Source organism: Pseudochaenichthys georgianus, chromosome 12 (genome assembly GCF_902827115.2).
Source record: "Pseudochaenichthys georgianus chromosome 12, fPseGeo1.2, whole genome shotgun sequence".
NCBI classification, from domain to species: Eukaryota; Metazoa; Chordata; class Actinopteri; order Perciformes; family Channichthyidae; genus Pseudochaenichthys; species Pseudochaenichthys georgianus.
In genome coordinates this window covers 8,471,901-8,478,087 of record NC_047514.1, presented here as the reverse complement: position 1 = coordinate 8,478,087, position 6,187 = coordinate 8,471,901, and the positions used below count along the sequence as shown (strand labels likewise).

The window sequence follows — 6,187 nt, the reverse complement described above, 5'->3', positions numbered from 1 at the left end:
AGCTCTTGCCTTCTCCTCAACACGGTCTAAAAGTGGAAGAAAGACTGATCCATTAAAGCCTTATTCCAGAGCCCCTTTGGAGATCTGCTGTGGGTGAACAAGGCATTTTCCTGCAGTCTATTTGGAGGAACCATTCTGATTGATATTAACGCTATGCTATCCAGGGACACCACAGTCTTTCCTAGTATGTTATTTACATGTAATGAATCCTCTTTGCATACATACACTGGACGTGTGTGCAGAATCAGCAAGGAGATTAACTCAATCAATGATATAAAAACCTCCTTTAAAGGAGACCTATCATGCTATATTTAAATGATATAGTGTATGACCATACCTATATAAGGTATATTTATACATTTTATTTTTCAAAATACCAAACAGATCATTTTTTAGACATGCCTCGTTTCGCTCATTTTCGCTCTATTCCAAGCCCGTCTTTGAAAATTCTGAGCAGCAGCTGACCACGCCCCCCTGCAGAAGAGCAGGCATGAGCCGGCGAGAGTCACGTTACCATGCTTGCTGTGATTACGAGTGTCGAATAAACATGTCATCTCAGAGCAATGCATGTGTTCAAGCATACTATCAATTTGATCCAGAAACTGACCCTGAAGCAGCGGAGGTTTTGGTGGAGGTGCAAAAATCTCGGTTGCAGCAGGACGTTTCTGAATGGTTAGCTGACAAGCTGTTGTCCCTATTTATTTTACTCTGTTACGATGCTTGCTCCTTATTCCGTTCATATGTTGGCTAATTAGCAAGAATGCAATGTGTACAGTTTGTAACGCAAAAACAGCGATATATATATATATTTATAAAGGGAGACATTCATATTTTCAGCATATATACAATGGCCTCATTGCGTTTAATAGTTTACAGTCCTTTTCTTCCAACATCGTGCAACAACCGTTAGAAAGTTGAATAACTTAGGATGATAAAAAGTATAACTCCAACAACACCTCAGTTGTCAGCAATGTGTGTACTTTCATGTGTTTTTAAAAGCTCAGTTATTTACTTCTTTGTGCAAATTGCGCCACGATGCCTTCTGAACGGAGAACGTGTGCTGCATGGATACCACAGGTAACATTTTTGATAGCTTTACTAAGTTGTCTGTTTAAATACATTTTTCACATGTCATTCAATATATGTTTATCACAATGTGTCAAGACGGATGCAGTAACTTGAGGACTCTGTAACCTGTATTGGAGCCTGTGTGCCTAAATGTGTTCTCCCTGCAGAATGCGTTGCATATTTACAGAGCTGAACATGGTGGACTACAGTTGAGACAAATAGAGCAGTGAGTGGTTTGTTTGTTTTGACTGAAATTGTAAAACGAATGCTAATATTGTTCATGGAAATAAATACCGGTGTATATGGCTTTATGCAATCTTTCATTCTGTCATTGTACTATTATATACTACACAGCAATGGCATAACACACCCATGTGTACGACAAAAAGGTCCACACACACACAACCTTATGCTTTTGAAATCAGAATATTCTTTACCCATCCAAACATGAATAATCACGACACATTTTGATATCAACTCGGAACTTTATTTTCAAAATCAACGGTTAAAAAAACCCATACAAAAAAACTAAATGTAGCCTACTTGTATTTTGTATAAATGACACTAAATAGTTTTACAGAAGCTTTGTGAGCTGGTGCTGGGGCTTCCTTGGACGCAGGATCAGAGTGGTGATTCCAGCGTGCGTTGTCCTCAGGATACGCAGGGAGTTTCCTGATCCGTGAAATGTCGATGTTGGGTTCAGACAGCAGCCAAATTGAACCGTGTAGCATACCCGGCGATGACCTCCTCCCTGTCAGGTCGCTCATAATGGTGCAGGGTCCGCAAAGACTTGGTCGAAGATGAGGTCCATCAAGTTGGCCACGTAGGGCTGTGCAATGGTAAAAAAAAAAGCACAACAAAAAATGTGGTTTAGATTAGTATATGCATGTAAAAAACTGAAACTTCTTAGCAAAGCTCTTTGCTTAGCCTTTTCCAATCGGAGTTAGTTTTGAACCGTAACGTGCATGCTGTGTTTCTGACTCAATGCAGGTGATGTGTTGGAGAGGGGCTGAGCTCAGTAGACTGACTGTAATGAGTGCTAGCCACTAATTAGCCTGTTGCTAGAGGTAAGGCCTTGTCAACAACAACAGACCGACGGGGCTTTAGCTCAGTTTTACTCGTGGTGTGTGTGTCCCCTCGCATACATACAGTGTTGTATCCTAACACACCCCCATTTATATTCATGTGCGCAAACAAGTAAACACACAAAAGCTTTTACATATAACGCTGCAAAACACGGCATGTCTCATTAGCGTAGCTTAGCTTACAGATCGATGATATCTGATCGTTCTTACAGACTACAATCACAAAAGCGTTTACATATAACGCTGGAAAAAACGGCACTTGCCTACAGAAGATTACGGTTGTTATTATAACTTACTCAATATGATTGTAGAGGATACAAAATACTAATAAATAGGAGAATAAATACTTGTGTTATCGCCTAGGGCGTGGCTTTACAGCCTTCACACAGATCGCCATTACGGCAGTATGTCTGAACATGTTAGCAAATGCCTGATAATTCAAATGACAAAGCAAAGACTGCGGAGCGTACAAAATAAAATGCTACAAAAATATATAAACACCTAACCGATTACTATTTGGGTTTGAGGCGACATTGATGCGGCGAAGCTACATGCTACAAGCTAGAGATAGCTTTATCAGGATAAACACCGCTAAATAAAAACTTACAGCTTCAAAATTGGATGTGTCCTCACTGGCCTGGTCCCGGATGGTTGGTATTGATCCCGGGTTTAGCATTAGTTTGGAGGCATATCAGTGTTGGACTTGAGAGAAGTTAATAAACATGTCCGTGGTAAAATGTTTGGAACACACAAACAGAAATCTTACGTGGTCTTCTGGCACATGTCCCTTGTAAATGAAGTCTAGCCACAGATTCATTTATTGTTACACTGATGGCATTGCATGCAGTCCCCTGTCCCGAGTCTTGCAGCCAACAACAGCACAACGTTTAACTGGCTAACCCCCTAAACGCACCAGGAGCGTCTGCGCCGCGTTACGGCCGCGCCGCGGCGGTCGTAAGGATCGCGGCCACTCTAGTCAATGGGTGCTGTTCCACCACACGCGCCGCGTTACGGCTCAGACGCGTCCCAGAAGCGGCTCGGCGCAGCGCTTCTCTAAAATTAGGATGAATCCTATTTTTGCCGCGGCGCAGCCGTAAGGTCGGACAGGCAGCCCCCCCCTCGCAGGAAGTGGAAAGGTGAGCATCCGGGCCCAGCCCGCATTTTTACTAATTTAGCAGACCCCCCTCCTTCATCACAACACCTCCACTACGATGCGCACAATGGACGACGAGGTGTTCATAATGGAAGTGGAGAAACACACCATTGTATACGATGTAACCAATACTTACTACGAGGACAACATCAGAAAGGACAAGGCCTGGTTTTTAGTCGCTGCAGTTTGTGGAGTGGAAGGTAACAACTACATATTAATGTTTTAAAGTTAATTAATACTTGTAGGTACAGTACAGAGCCATTCAGTAGTTTCACATCTTGTGAAAGTCGTTAAAAAACTGTTCAGTAAACTTGCATTTCACAATAAAGTAAGATCTTATTTCCTATATCAAGATTATAATATGATTATATTATTATTATTTTGTATTTATATTTTTATAAATATTGGTTTTTTAACTATACTTTATCTTGTGAATTTCGCCCAGGGATCAATACAGTTGTGTTTAACTCTTTATAATGATATTATATTTTTGTATTATAGTTTGTTTTTATTCATGTGTTATAACAACTACCCAAAATACTCTCAATAATGTTTAAATACAGTATGCTGTGGTGGAAAATCTTGCATTTATAGTCAGATAAATTGTGAGGACAGACAAGAATAATTTGGCAGTCATTTGTCAGACAAAACCATTTATTATAAATTGTATTACATACACAGTAGCGCATCCTAGGCTATAGCTGAATGCTAGGCTGACCAATGAGTCCCTGGAAGCCAAGTATCTGAAGGGTAAAAAAAGCAAAGAAAAATATGTGAAATCATGTTATTAATCTGAATCTATTCTTTGTTTCAGTCGACAAGGCAAGGCACGATGGAAGTCACTTTGGGATGCTTTTGTTAAAAACAGGAAGAAATCTCTCCCAAGTGGATCTGCAGGCGGCACGCAAAAGGGCTGGAAGTATACAGACATAATGTCCTTCCTTTTGCCCTATGTACAGCAAAGGAGGTATGTATGCACATATTTTAATTTTGTAATTTGTGATGATGTATTGCAAAGGGTATGAAAGACTTTATTTTAAATTACCTAAATATGTTCCTATTGCATAAATTAATCCCCAGAAAAAAGGTTTTAATTGTTTTCATGTTGTTTCTTTTCATATAGTTCAAAAAGCAGCTTGAGCAATCCTTCCCCTGTAGAAGACATGGAGAGAGCATCTACACCCCTGTCATTGGAAACAGAGGAACATGCCAGGACAGCATGTGGATCTCCAGCCCCACCACCTCTGGTACCCACAACCTCTGCAGAGAGGCAAAGGCCCTCTAGGTCCCGTAGCCCCAGGGATCCCATTTCCACACCAGCAGCGGCCCAGCGGGACACACGGGACACAAGGAGGAGGCCCAGAGCACAGACCTTGGAGAGCAGCTGATATCTCTACTGCAGGAACCTCCAACTGCACCACACATGCCAGACTCAGAATTAGAGGAGTCATACTACTTTGCTCTCAGTCTTGTGCCCATGTTGCAAAGACTGGACAAAGACAGAAAACATCAGGCAAAAATCTCTATTTTAAACACCTTCCACAACTTGGAAAGAGACACCCAACACCAGCAACATTGGCAGCCCATTGACCATCCCCCCGCCACTCAACATTCCATTCACACCTCCAGGCCAGTAGCCTTTCGGCCAAGTGTACCCCAACCCCCACGCGCCCAATCAACACCTACAGGGCCATCAGACATGCTGTCCTCCAGCAGTAGCTCAGCTTGGCAGGAGTCTTTTTACGAACAATAGTTGAGCAATTGAGTTCATTGTTTTTTTTACTGTAAATAGTTACTTTTTTTGTGTTGATTGTTTATATTTGATGTTTCTGTTTAAAGTGTTGTTTGGGGTGAAATTGTTAAAAAATAAAACCTTTATTAAATTTGTGGTCAGTGATGTATTGTCTGTGAAATGGGCATTTGACCTAAGTGCAACAGCCAGTCTCTGCTTGGGTTCAATGGCAGCTCTGTAATTTGTGGATTGTCTGGTCAGTTCAGGGCCCAGGAGGGACAGCAGTTCATCCATCTGCTCTGCACTCATCCGAAAATATTGGTGATGTCGTTGGCTGTCCAGCCTCAGCTCAGCCACGAGGTGATGAAAATCACCTTGTTGTCTCCTTTGCTGGTTGAGGGGGTGCACCCAAAACCGGCTCCCCCCATCCCCCCGTAGTCTTTCAAGTAGGAGAATACATGCCAGCGTTCTCCTCCGGTTTACAGGCACTGTAAATTATATATATATATATAGAATAATTATGATGATGAATGCATATTTTTTTACCACTAAAATACAGCAACACATCTTTGATTCATGTCGTTTATAACTGGAATATTACAATTATTATTAACTGTGTCTGTAGTCTACAACACAACAACATAGGAAATAACAACAATAAACCCGATTTAAACAGACACAAACATAAACTATTTAACTACGTAGCCTACTTACTTGTAGAAGTACAAATGTCCAGGAAATATTCCAAAATCAACAACAACTGCGAGGCTAACATCAAAGACATTTATACCAGATACAAAGGGAAGTGGGAACAGGAAGCACTCGGGGTAGAAGAGAACAGAGCATTAACAGCAGGATAACATTGGGTCACTCTGGATTAAACTCATCACTGCATCTGATTAGAAAACATCCAAATGGCAATTGTGATGGTTGCCAACAACCAGAGACAATACATCATGTATTTTTTAGCTGCCCGGAATATACAAGGCAAAGACTCATTCTGAAAACTGCACTGGAACAACTCAACATCAAGGACATGGATTTCAAGTCAATATATGTAAAATAAATCAAGAAATGAAGCAAACAAGCTGATCTTCAAATTCCTCAAAAGCACTAGTTTGAGGATAATGATTTAATATGAACATTTAA

General features: G+C 41.0%; 1 long non-coding RNA gene across 1 annotated transcript; it reads left to right on the top strand.

Moving 5' to 3' along the window:
- Positions 1 to 3,454: 3,454 nt before the first annotated feature.
- On the top strand, positions 3,455 to 4,631 carry LOC139434914 (uncharacterized). Its single transcript, XR_011644206.1, has 3 exons — positions 3,455 to 3,506; positions 4,121 to 4,273; positions 4,430 to 4,631. It is a non-coding gene; the product is annotated as an uncharacterized lncRNA (long non-coding RNA).
- The last annotated feature ends 1,556 nt before the right edge of the window (positions 4,632 to 6,187 follow it).